Raw genomic sequence first — 11,554 nt, forward strand, 5'->3', positions numbered from 1 at the left:
AACATATCTCTTTAAAAGTAATGAAAGGTGCTTTTAAAATCATGGAAAGAATCTGAAAGAAGGATTTTATGTTTTGTAAAACAAACTTGCTTCTGGTATAAGATCTTTATGCCAAGTTTCAGTGAATTTTTAGAGCCAAGTTATACACCTTCCTCTGACAAATTTAATACTACCAGACAATTTGGCTACATGTTATTGTTATAAAAATGCTAAAAGAAAAACTCAACAACTCATTATATTGGGGAACTAGTGGCATTAGGTAGTTATTATGACTTTTAGTGCTGTTTCTCTTCAGCAGGTATTAACATGCATTTGGAAAAAGGGGAAGAAAGGCTGGTAATAAAGGCTAGAATATTTTTGTGGGTGGATGAATGATCAGGCTTCAGTGCACTGCCAGAGACAGTAAGTAATTTGTGGAGGGCATTGTTCAAAGCAGAGATATTTGGGGAGTAGAAGCATTGTGCATTGTATAATATATGCCAGCCTTCTAAGAGGCTGTCAGAATGGTGAGAGAAATTAAAAGAAAAGAGAATRCACTGTTTTTCATCATCTTCACCTACTCACCAGGAATGTGGTTCCTGGAAAATATGAAACTAGCAATTAAACTTGCATTTCTTAACAATAATGTCTGCTGAAAAGTCAATACAGACACACCTCCATGGACAAAAGCAATATATTCCATGCAGTGACACAGGGCTTCTGCAGCTATTAAAGAGGAGAACACACACAAAAAAGAAGATTTAGAGTAGAATTCTTCTGTAACCAGTAACACCTAATTTAAAAATGGACAAAGCATCCATGGTTGCATTTTTAGTCTAAAGATAAAGAGTACTTTAGTACTCTTTAAGTACAAATTAGATGATTTATTAAGACCAAATATATGGCATCGAATGTAAGACTTGTAGAAGTGTATTAATCCCACCCACAGAAACTACCTATACTCATTGCTCTGGCATTCTTCACTGAGAGCRTAAAGATGCAATTGCAATCTTCATTTGAATGAGAATCCATATGTACAAGTGCAGTAAGGTAATTCTATTCAATATCAGAAAAGCCCACTGCATCAAAATATGTATTGGTTGGGAGGGAGGGGGAAGCAAGTTTAAAAAAAATAGCATAAAATTAGGTTAATTATTTTTCACATGTCTGCAGGTGCCATGTGCAATCAGTTCATACCTCTGTAAAAACTCCCAGCTTGTTCTGATAATGCTATAGGGGCACTATCTGCTGGAAAATAACGAAGAACTTCCCTCATTTTACACAGACCATAGAACAGCTGCCGGATATGAATGCCTTTCAGTCATCATTGATCAGGGATTGATTCAAATTAGTGACCTAGAAATAAAAGGCTGCATATTGAAGAACAAATTCCCTGTACCATTCTGTCTTCAGTAATGAGAAATGTAATTGTCTGCCACCTCCAACTCTCATCGGTCAAATCCAAAAGGTGTAGATCCCCTCTAAGCATGACAATATTAAAAAAAAAAAGGTAAAAAATAGAGACTTTTCCCTGTTACAGGTTTGTTTTCTGACTATTCATGTAGAAAAAAAGAAGATGTTTTCAGATTTCAGTTGGTAGTTTATAATACTAGTAAATGTTGGATATTAAAATATATCTACCATACTTTCTCATAAAAACTTGTTTTAGAAATTATCTCTCAATCCTAATCTTTTTTATATTACTTTAAAGCATTCAGGGAAAGTGAACTTTTTATTTCTTAGCTAGAACATTCAGAATTTGGATTCCACTCCTTGTTTTTTTTAACATGGACTATCTTCATGCCCTTGGCAAGTCGCTTATTTTTTTTCTGTCTAGGTTCCCCATTTACAAATAGGGAAAAACTAATGTTTCGCTGTTCTGGGACTGTTTTGAAACAGAAGTCACAAACAGCTGAAAGACACCAGTTGTATGTGTACAAATGACCAAACCTTGACGATCTTATTGGGCTCTCTTTTTTTTTTTTTTTCACTAGCTAATGTTTCCTTTAAAGACTGGACTGGGGATACAAGGCAGATAGACCAGATTTATGGATATCACTTTCATCCTTATGGTCCTTAGACATGAAAACAAACAGCCCTCCCCTCTTCCSAGCCATAGAAGAAAATAGGTCAATCGAAAATTATCACAATGATAGGTTTTTCCTTTCATTACGATTACAAAACACTCAGCATTACTATGAATTGTAGAGATTTTTCTGACAGAATTAATTATTCTGAATGATTAGTTTGTTATGTTCCTTGCAGGCACCAAGTTTGGAAGAGGAAGTGCTTTGTCTTTTGATTAAAAATATCCAAACAACTCTGTGGAGTCAGGATCTGAGAAACCCAAACAAGTCCTTAGCTCCAGATGAATGAAGGTCAGTTGATCTCGGCTTGTGGAAAGCCTGAGGAAGCCCCTCTGCTCTGACCTCGCGCCCTATGCCATCACAGCTGGGGCACGAGCACAAAGACCACTTGGATGGAGATGCTGCTGTGGGCACTTTACATGGGCTAGATTGTAAATTTGTCCATTTATGAGTGTCCTGCGGGGGTTCCCACCGACCCAGAAGACAAAGCAAAGGCTGAAGTAACAAAGCATTTCCATAAAAGCTCCTCTGATTGCCACTACTAATAAAATGAAGGCTGTAAACAAATTTACTGTTTCTTAAGTCAGGGAGTAGGAAAGTGGGGGATGCCTTCTTTGACCTGAAGAAGGTGTATATGTTACAMAGTGCAAGTTGGGAAGGCATGTAGGCAGTATGAGAAAAGAACCTGGCTGCCAGAAATGTTTGGCCTTATGCTTATTGCCACTAGGCTGTGGACATGAATTCCATCCTATCTGAAATCTCAAGCTGCCTTGGCAAAATCTTGAAGGTTTTCATTAGCAGCATATATAAAAGGACATTAGGGTTGGACTTCTTTTTTTGGCTCGTGTGTGTGTTTGTTTTTTAATAAATTCAGAAATGGAAAGCCTGCTTTTGAAATTGCCCTGGCACATGCCAGCACGCTCCAATGTACTTATAGGTCCATCTCCAATTTCCATGTTTTTCATTTATATTCGCCCTTTCTGGCAATAGCGACAACACACTCTTGAGGCACCACCTATCTGAAGGAATAATAATGCAGAACATCATTAGAGATGGTCCATAAATCAGTTTTATACAATTCATTTTTTAATTTTTCTCTCTTTTTTTTTTTAATGACTGCCATAGAAATCTACACATCCTTCAAAATGCTAAGCTTTGTACTGCCTTCTACACCGGTTTGTATAAACAGACCAATTCATACAGTGATTTCACTCCTGTGCCATGGAAGGACACATGTTTTCTGGAATTCCTCTCTGCAATACTAAGGAAGTCTGCACWGTATGTGCACTGTAGGCATTATAAGTGAAGATGCTGCTAAAGTGAGTCCTGAGCAGACTACATGAGAAGCTTGGGTGCATGTGGTAATGGTTCAATTGGTTGTTCAACTGGATCAATGGAAACACTTTTTGTATGCCTGTGTACCTATTCTGCTGGAGTTCACCTTTTATTGGTATCCATCCATAAGACTAGAGCAACATGAGCAACATTTCATGCTTCCCAAAACTACTGTGAGGTTAAATACTTTGCTGTCTGACTAAGCAATGAAGACTCAAGGGAAAAATAGAAACAAAACAAAACAAAAAAAAAACTAGAGCCAAATGAATACTTCCAAAAAGATCTCAAGACAAATGAGTGGTAAAGAATATGCTCCAACAGTGGGATCTGCACTGAAAGGGAGAAACCTTTACCACTTTCAAGATGCAACCCTAATGACAYGATCCATTAAGGTGCATAGCAAACTTCAAAATCTCAGGCTGTTGGAACCTGAAGAATTTTCTGTTTTGCCCTTGAATTCTTTTTCAGATTTATTTTTTTTTTTTTTTGAGTTAGGAGAAACTTTATACCAAAGAAACAGGAATCACTACCATGGTATTTAATTTGCTTCCTGGAGAGCGAAGCACCAAACTTATTTGAGAAATTCATATGGATTATTAAAAAAAAAAAAGCTTAACTTTAATCAGTGCCAGGTAAATTCTGAGTAGAAACTGGACACTTAGCTTACTTGGAATTTATGGTCTGGCATCCGTAAAGAAAAACCAGGTCCCGTGTTTTACATGTTAAGCCTAATATCACGTGGTCACACTCCATCATGCAGCAATGCTGACAGCAGCACAGGAGAAACGCCTTCAGTCTATTTCACTTGGAGTTGGTTTGTTCTGAAACATCCAGTGACGATGTTATGGTGCAGTTTTAATAGCAGTATGTGTCTGAACTCATACTCATGTTTTTTCTGCATATCCGGGTTAGAATATCTCATTTTTTCTCCTCCCACACATGCATGCCCTGCCAACTGCACAAACAATGACCTGTATTCATCTACACTGTACTGTTGACATCATCAGGCTACAGCGGAGATAAATTTGGTCCAGTGAGTCAAAGCGCTGTGAAATGGTTTGATTTTGTTCTTTTACCCAAGGAAAATGCATCTGGAAACTTATCATACTTCCATGCTGACATACAGATGTGTCTTCATCGTTATCAGGTGATTTCTATTCTTGCAGATTCATGATTTTTTTTTTTTTTAACTGGCTTAAATTATAAATGTAGTTTTTGATATTTTATTTTCTAATACAATACAAAACCATGAATTTGTTCTCATTCTTCTTATAWGCAGATTTTTAGAATTATCATAGTAAAACAATTTTTCAAAATGCTAGTCATTTTCTTTTTTTTTTTTTTTTTTTTAACTGTTGACTTCATCAGATCCACGGTACAAAGATGAATGTTTCAAAAGTGCCTAAGTGTTTCTGGAGCCTATGTTGCCTTTTCAAAAGTGATTTAAGTAATGACATTAATAGGATTTAGGAATATAGACTTGGAATCAGGAAGAACTTGGAAGTGGTGTTGCACAGCACAGTAATGCCTTTTACATAGCTAAATGAGAGCAGTGCACACAATCCTGAGTTAGGAATCTAAGTTTCCCAGACCATGAATAGGGAGATGCAGTGCCAAATAATAGGATTTGCAGCATCTAGCCCACTTACCAGAGGTGCAGCTAAAAATCCCAAAAGTAAAGTCTGAAAATGGTATATCTAAGACTGTCTCTTGCCCAGATTTAAGAATTAACTACCATCCTCAGATAGCTGTTTCTGAAATGAAGATCCAGAGCCAGAAATTGCATTTGGATCCACATGACTGGATGGTTGTTTTCCTTTAAAATGAAGCTTTGTAAGAGCAAAGTGTCCTTTACTTCAGGGAATGTGAACTCCTTTTCTATATAGGGTAGTGGAAATAAAGAAAAAGAGATTTCCTTAGACTGGATTATTGTTTTTTTAAGATTCAGATTTATAATAGAAAATATAATCCAAGGCATTGCTCATAGAATTAAAGACTCATAAGCATTATAACCTGTGCAAGCAATAAAATGTGTTGTTCATAAAATCAGTCATCATGTTATTGACAGTGAAATTTGAATGACTGAGCACTACTGCTGTTTTCTTCCTCAGTGACCTGCAAAGTGTGAAACACTGCTTTAAAATTGCCTGCAAGAGCAACATTTCTCCAATTTACCTGTAAACTAACTGCTGCAAGTGGGTCTTATAAATAAGCATTTGTTACTTTTTACGTTTTCTTTGGCTTTGTCATAATCAAACTTAGATTATCCTCCAGCAAATTTGGTATAATCACTTGCAAAAGATTTAATTAGCTAATGAACATTTATATAGTCATCCTACTTGACTGCAAGTTACTTTGTTAATTTTACTACTAGAAACTTATGTAAAAAGTTATACCAAAATATGACCACAGGAATGCAAATTGCATTTGTCTTTAGACTCCATTTTATTCTTGAAGACAAATTAGAAGGGAGCTGGTGACATCAAGTATGGGAGCAGGAAGAGGCGTTTGGAAAAGAACAAGGTTTTCTTCTATGTCCTACGAAACTGATCTTCATCTTGTTGCCTGATTCAAATGTATAACAACACAACACGATGCAGAGGATGGTTCTCCACAACAGCACTTCTGCCCTTGATGCCAGCTCTTGACAAATTGTAGCGCCTAGAGTGAGGTAAAAACAGCAGTCTGGTTCAAAGTTAGGCAATAGTCTGATTGGAGGCTACTTTCTCCCAACTTATGTATTATTATTTTTTTCACAACAATTTGCTTTCACTGAATTCACAAAGGTAGAGAGCCCTATGCTAAAATGCATGTGTGGTTGACTGTGAGGATCATCTGTGGAAGTGCTGTCCGCAGGTTGGTTTATCAATCTGGGAAGTAAAAGAATTGTGGCAAGAGTTAATAAATTCCAGTTAAACTGAGCCAGCATGTTTTTATAGGAATGGTTAATGAAGAAAGAGATGTGGGGTGAGATCTTTCAGGTAGGTTGTGCTTCCTCTTCCCTTCTTCAAGCTTGCTATAAAAATGGGAAATTCAAACCAATGCTTTTCAGAGCTTGTAATATTCAAGTGATCGTTTTAAGAGAGTGTTGGGTGTGGATAATCATGGAGATACAAAGCTGTCTTTGATAATCATGGAGATACAAAGCCTTGTGGGTATTCGTAGTTTTGAGAATAAACGTTTAACATTGGTATATACTTATTTATTTTTCTTAATGTAAATTACATGGATGCATGGATTATTCAAAACATTTATTCTCACATGAGAATGTCTCTTGTGTCCTCACAGAGAGAAGAAAACATTTATTCATAAATTCATGCTTTAGTTCACCTCAGCCATGTGAAGAATCTTCTCAGAATTTTGGACTACTTTTACTCACTAGCAAGTCAAGTGCTCTGTGCATGAGTGCAGAATTGTTGATCCTAAAGAGGATTTTTGAAGGATACTTGAGAATCTGAGCACTCTTATTTAAGGGGGTCTCTCTAAACCTTAACTAGTCCAGAAATAAGTGAATACTAACTGCATGCCTAAAACTCAGAACTGGAAATTTTAATGTCCTCTTGGGCCACGATCTTTTGAAATATTACATTAAACAGTACCAGAAAAAGAAGTCAAATGTCAGGAAGTTAGAAAGGCTGACATGCCATTTGCCCATAGACACTGGAGAAAGAGTTAACACACAGTCCATTGGGCTCAGGCAAGCAGGAAACAGTGTGCAAGAACCTGCCTGGCTGAATCCGTGCAATCCATCACCATATCCAGACTGAGTCAGAATGACAAGTATGAGAGAAACACAGTTTGGAGCAAGACTAATGCAAAACCCAGCAGTACCTGTATTGCTGATGAGTGGCACTCGGACTGGAAGACCATGGGTCAATTCCTTGGACCAGAAGGAAACATTTTCTCACAGAACCACAGAATTTCAGTGGTGGGAAGGGATCTTTGCAGATCTAGGGCAATTCTTTTGGAAAGCTAGCTGTGATGGTTTGAAGTCTTAGTAAGATTTTCAGATGCTTAAAATGTCCTTCTTAAATCTGTGGAGTTTATTGGACAGCCTAATTCTTCAGAACTCAGTATGTGAACAAGACTGCAATAAAAATGAAAAAGTAAAAAATAGTAATAATAATAATAATAATAAACAAAAACAGAATAGAACACCTGGAGTATTCCATTGCCACAAGTCATCTCTSATAGAGGGGAAATTTCATCACTGAAAGAGAAGAGCATGTTCTGAAAAAGTCAAAGTGTGTTGTCTGATACAAGTCATGAAAATCTGGCTAATCACAGATGATGTCTCTTGAAGCTGGAAAAGACAAATCTCCAGCTTCAGTAGTAGTATCTGTCTCACATGCACTGTGTGTCTGGAAGGAAATGAAGGTGTTTTCACTTCCAGTTCTTCACATGCCATCTCAAAGAGATGCTGAGTGATGCAATACGCAAACTGTATTGCTGCAGAGTGAATGAATTCTTGTAAGCTAAATCTGCCCATCAATGTCTGCAAGGAATATCAGACTTGGAAGGAAAGCACAGAAAGGAAAAAAATTCACCCACATGATGACAGATTAGACTTTCATTTCCCATCTGCTGATGAGAAATGAGATGAAGGTGATAGCTTCTTGAGAGACTGTTGCATATGGATCCCTTTCCTRAGGAAAGGAAGATGTGATGCAGGATAGTTTTTTTTTTTCCCTTTCCACTCAAATTTCTTACATGCTGGGAGTGGTAAACAAGGTTTTCACATGACTTGGATTGCTGCCCTGGAGCCCTGTGGCTCTCTACCATAAAGAGCTCTGTGTATAGGTTGAGTTGTGTGACCCACTGATTTACCACTGTAACAAATCTCAGGAGCAGCAGGATTTTAATCTCTTCTTTTGAGAGGGAAGTTTGATTTGTCCCAATTGATYAGATCAACTGCACTCAGTCATGTAAACTAGGTCCACTCTGACAAACCAAAGTTTCCTGCAAGTCTTGCTCTGTAAGCTTGTGAACAAATTGCCAGAGAAAGCCTTTATCTTTCATCTTAGGCGATCCTATGTGTCTCACCAGGCATGGGTCTAGGTCACATATTTCAGAATCTCAAGTCTTCACAGTGCAGCTTCTCTTCCTCTTGAGGCAGTAATTGGTGTGCTTATTTCCAAATCCCAAGAAGGGATGTCTGTGTTAGACTGGACCTTACAGGAAAGCACATTTTGTTGATAGTAACCAAACTCTGAAAGTCTCCTCTGTCCTGTTATCCCACAAACCCATTGGCTCACTTGTCACATTGCTCAGGAACATCTGCATGGCCTGGACATACCACAATACTGCAACCTCACCGAGGCCAAAGGTTAGAAGAAATTATAAATGAATTACATTTTTCCCAGCCTGGTTTATGATAAAATGGTGCATCTGGTGTATCCTGGCTCAAAATTTCCTCATAGTATTTCTTCATTAAAGCTACAATATTATGTTTCAGAAATGTTGAAAAAGTATTTATTTAAAAAATCTGATAACATTCTTAACCCGGAACAAGCAAAAAAAAAAAAAAAAGAATAAAATTGTTAATTAGCATTAAATTTACTAAGATAAACAGCCTCATTGATTTCAATAGAATAATATGAATTAGTGAAATGAGCAAGTTTTCCCTGCGGTAAACCTTTAAATTAAAAGTTGATGGGGATCTTGATATAGGAAACTGTTGACTGAATGTGAAATATGTACCTCTTATTTTAGACTCATTTTTTCCTGTAAGATGAGGTATTTATATTTTAGCCAGTGGAAAAGAAAGGAGTGTCTTGTTAAAGAAATGAAATGTCAGCATATTTCTAAGTTTCTCCTCTTTACTCTTCATAAAATAGCTGATTGTTATAATGTGCTTTTTTTGATAATTGCAAGAGCAAAGTCAAAATGTTTGGCATGTTCCTTYGAATTAGGTGAAGTTAGATTCTTATCTACTTCATGTTATTTATTGTTTGACATATTTGATTTGTAGCATCTGTAGCCTGGATCAAGACGGCAATCCCACCGTGCTATACATGCTGAATCCTGCTTCCAGTAGAGCGCAGAAGGCAATTCATGGCCCCTACTAACATCTATTATATATGTGAATGTAAAGTGTTGCATTCCACAAGTGTATGCCTATTCCTGTGCGCGTGGGTATGTGTGGACACACTTGTTCATGCACGTGTGCTCTTTGCCCTTGCTTTGAGAGCCTGACGTGCAGTGAGAGAATTTTAATCCCATTTATTGACCTTCCCGAGAAGCAGAGGGAAAGAGAGTGGGGGCAGAGGGAAGCGTACACACCTGCAGTTTGTTTCCTTTAAACGGATGCCTTTGGGATACTAGAGATGAGATAGGAAAAGAAAGCTGTCCAATGCCAAGAGGGGTTTGTTCACAAAACATGCAGTAGGCGACCTCAGGAGCTGACAGTGAAGTGTTGTCACTGAAATGAAGAGCAGCATAGCCAGGGGTCAYGGAGCAGCGAGTACAATTGATTAGAGGTATAAGTCTTAAGATGGCAGCAGGGAAAATGTTCAGTGACCAAACCGATGTGCTAAATGACCCTTCCTCCAGATGTGTATAACATTAGTCTTTTAAAGCTGAATTTGCATTCAGGTGCTTCAGCTTAGCTTAGTTCTGAAGTCACTGGGAGCTGTGTGTGTTGTCTACAGGAAAACAATTTAGATCAAAGAGTCTGTCTGAGCATTTAGTAAGGCATGAAAAAAAACCTGTCTGATATTTGAAATAGAACTGCAAGCAAGGGAATCCAGAAATAAGGTACAAGAAGCATGATTTAGCTAATGTGTCTTAAGTGCATTCCTAGGCCACCTTACAGGGGATGTTTCAGCTGGTTCTTTGGCGAGCATCATCCTCAGTCTCTAAAAATCATTTAAACAATGATGTGGCTCGAAACTATTTGAATACAAAGGTACAAGGACCTTCCCCTTCACAACCCCCATCCCATTTTCCAATGACATATCTGGCATTTTTTGTAAGAGCTTCAGTGGCAATTTTGAGATGTAAAAATTAAGACTGGAGTATTTAAACTATGTTAAAATTTAATGACACTTTGGCACATTCCTTCTGTGATTTCCTTGCTCAGCAGGAAAAAAAAAATACAGATTGCTGTATACTACAATTTAACCTGTCAATGACTTCTTGCCACGTATTTCTATGCAATGTCATTAAATTCAGACAAAAAGATACCTCTTGGTAATAAAATCTTTTCCAATAACAAAAATTCTTTCTTCTTCAAATATTTGTTTGTGCTCTGATTCTCACGGATGTGGGGAAATTTGCTCGTCTTCCTGATCTAAAGCAGATTTGAATGCAGCACTGCAGAGATGAAAGCTTCATTAACAGCAGCGTGTAGTTCCTGACAGAAATCTCTGTTCTCAATATCCTCTGTCACGATAAATRCCTTTATGCTACCAAATCAATTTATGCCCTTCCCAGCCGAGCAGCGAAAGCACCTGGTCCCAGATAAAGCCACGTACTCTGCAGATCTCATTATACTAGTCTGAATGACAAGAGAGTTTCGTCTGTCATGTTAGTCTCTTGTATTTGCCCTGTAAAAGTTGCAACCATGAAGACAGCTTACAGTTTTCAGCATCAAATGTTTCTTGACAGGCTGYATGTAAATGACTTAATTTTCTCATGATTTGAATTCTCTCCGCTTAAAGCTATTAATTCAGAATGATTTTTTTTAAAGCAATATTTTGGTATAAAACTCATAATACAGTGTTACATTATTGTTTTTGACATATTTCATGGTTTCAAGATCTTTGTTGGAAGACAGCTTTCCATTTCTTTTAATTCTAACAGCTGAACACATTCTTTGTTCTGACAAAGTAATAATGCTCATGCCTCTTCCAAGAAAGATAGYAGAATGATGGAAAATGTCAAAGAAAAGATAAATCCACACACTGAGAAGTATAAGGGGAGTGCTACCAGAATGTGTTCTGCTCACATATGAAAAGGATACTTATGAAGACTCAGAGCTTCCACATACACTTCTTTTTCATTATATGAAATCTTACACGAGAACAACAGCTAACACCATCTTTAAATAGCGTTATTGAAAATTTGATAGTTTTATTGACTATAAATTTCCCTTATTTTGCATACACATACAAAAGAGGTTTTCTGTCATTCTCACTTTTTTTTTTTTTTTT

This window comes from Nothoprocta perdicaria, unplaced genomic scaffold (assembly GCF_003342845.1).
Source record: "Nothoprocta perdicaria isolate Ctin4 unplaced genomic scaffold, notPer1 scaffold_37, whole genome shotgun sequence".
NCBI lineage: Eukaryota > Metazoa > Chordata > Aves > Tinamiformes > Tinamidae > Nothoprocta > Nothoprocta perdicaria.